We start from the raw sequence: 2,612 nt of genomic DNA, 5'->3' as shown, positions 1-2,612 counted from the left end.
GCTCAGTTCTCTGAGAAAGGAATGAAATCCTTTGTTGCTTCCCTCAATGCATTGGGGACATCTCAATGAGCCAGGTTGGCTTCTGCACTGGGGCAGGGACAGTTCCTCCAGGGAAAGTGCTTAGGACTGGGTGACATTTCTGTCCCAGACTGCACTATTTGAACTAAAACCTTCTAAACCCTCGGTGACTTTGTACCTTCTGGAAGTGCATTCATGGATGTTCACTGCATCAGCGCTCACAAGTGCCAAGCAGCACACTGTGGGACATGTTATGGATGAGGGGACAAAATTCCAGTATGCCAAACCTGTCCCTCACCTACAGGTGTAAGGCCCGTACTCAGGCAAGAGCTGGGGACAGTGTCCTTCTTAGTCCAGGGCTCTCTTCCCGCTAACGGTCTGCCTCCTTCCCCACAGGCCATATTCCATCGTGAGAACACTTGAAAGTTGAAAGACCATGACTTCCTGCCCAGTGTGTCCCTCTGCTCAGTTCCCACCCAGGCTCTGTGGCCTCCTTACCTGGGCTGAGCAAGTGGGCCAGATGATCCACCAGCCTGCGCCCCTCCACCAAGTGTTGTCTACGACCCTGCCCCTGTGAGGTGTCAGGATGGTCGTGGCTGAGCAGGGCCTGGAGGTGCCCAGTGAGGAAGGAGGACGCAGTCCTCCCTGCCTGTAACTTTTGGTGGAGATGGCACAGCTCTCGCCATTGGGCTTCCACATGGAATTTGAAGTCACTGAGGTGGGATAAAAAGAAATATTTGTTTTTAGAAGTTAGTGATGGTAAGTTATTAAGGTTTGAGGGTGAGTTCATTGAGGACATTCCACTAAAGCCTTTAAAACACAATTGTGGATCATTTTTGGAAACTGTGCTGATTTTTTTTTAGTACCTGTAGAGGCCTCTTTAGCTCCTGAGACACTATAGACCTGCAGAGTTCTGTACTTCCTGTACTTCCACAGTGGCATTTCTCTCTTAATTTTGTGAGATGATACTTTGCTTGTCTACTGATCTTTGCTGCTATGAAATTGCTGCTCATGACTTAAGATAATTGAGTGGAAAGTAGGAACCTCACCTGCCCCTCAGCCCCATGTGGAGGACCAGCTGGTGTCTGTGAGTTCAGGAAGGCCCTGACTGGCTAGTTCTTCTTGGCTCAGACCAACACTCGCAGTTCCAGAGACAGAACCCAGACATTTATTTAAGAAGCTGCATCACTAATGGTTCAGTGACTGAGACGGGGAAATCAGTGGTTTATATTTCTCCTGAATCATGGATGTGCTATGTCCCTCTTGGCTCTTTCTAGAATCCTCCATGCTTACCTGTTCTGGTCATCCATTGTGGATAGTGGTTTTTGATCTACTTCAACTTCCTCATGATTTCCTGCAAATTCAGAAATGTGCAGTCAGACATCACGAACTTTCTTGTCACTCATCACAAACGCAGTGGACTTTGGGGCCAGGAGACTTAAACATCTAGGTATGGTTTAGGACACCCTGAAAGCTCCTGGTTTTCCTTCAAAAAAATGGCCTGTATTGACTTTAGCTTGTAGCACAGAAGGTCTCCTTGCTCTGATGTGTCACCTTCATGGCAACTACTATCTAACTAGCCCAGAAAGTTTAAAAATGTCTTCTGGTCCCCAGTTACCCCATACTAGTCCAGATTTCCTCTTCCCTTCTCCATCTGTACCCTCCCTCTTGTCACAGCTGGTCCCCAGGCACAGGATCCCTGTCTCTGCACAGCTGCCTTCTAGTACCAGATGCATTCTCCATGGGAGGACAAACAATCCCCAGTCCCCCTACACATCCGAGGACTTCCCAGGCACTTCCATGTTGGAGTGTGCTGGTTTATGCTGGAAAATTCTCTGCATGGAATGGATTTTTCGGTCACCCAAATTTCCAACAGTAAGTTCCTCTCTCTCAAGTGCCTTGTCCATCCCCACACAATAAGGAGCTTCCCACTTCCTGAAGCACCTTTAGAAATACTCCCCCTCTCCACCACTACAGCTCCCATGCACGTCACTGCTCACATGCAGTCACTACAGCTCCTATGCACGTCACTCTTTACTGACACATGCAAACGCAAAATGCAAGAAGGATCAGCCTTTATATATACCAACAATATTCAAGTTGAAAAAACAGTTAAGGACTCTATCCCATTCACAGAAGTGCCAAAGAAGATGAAACATTTGGGAGTTTAACAAAGGACGTGAAAGATCTCTATAAAGAGAACTATGAAACTCTAAGAAAAGAAATAGCTGAAAATGTTAACAAATGGAAAAACATACCATGCTCATGGCTGGGAAGAATCAACATCGTTAAAATGTCCACACTACCCAAAGCAATATATAATTTTAATGCAATCCCTATTAAAGCTCCACTGTCATACTTTAAAGATCTTGAAAAAACAATACTTCGTTTTATATGGAATCAGAAAAAAACTCGAATAGCCAAGACATTACTCAGAAATAAAAACAAAGCAGGAGGAATCACGCTACCAGACCTCAGACTATACTAGAAATCGATAGTGATCAAAACATCATGGTACTGGCACAAAAACAGAGAAATAGATGTCTGGAACAGAATAGAGAACCAAGAGATGAATCCTGATACTTACCGTTATT

Source organism: Nycticebus coucang, unplaced genomic scaffold, assembly GCF_027406575.1.
Source record: "Nycticebus coucang isolate mNycCou1 unplaced genomic scaffold, mNycCou1.pri scaffold_49, whole genome shotgun sequence".
Classification (NCBI taxonomy): Eukaryota; Metazoa; Chordata; class Mammalia; order Primates; family Lorisidae; genus Nycticebus; species Nycticebus coucang.
The sequence above is the reverse complement of the archived record's forward strand: the minus strand, read 5'-3'. Positions refer to the sequence as shown.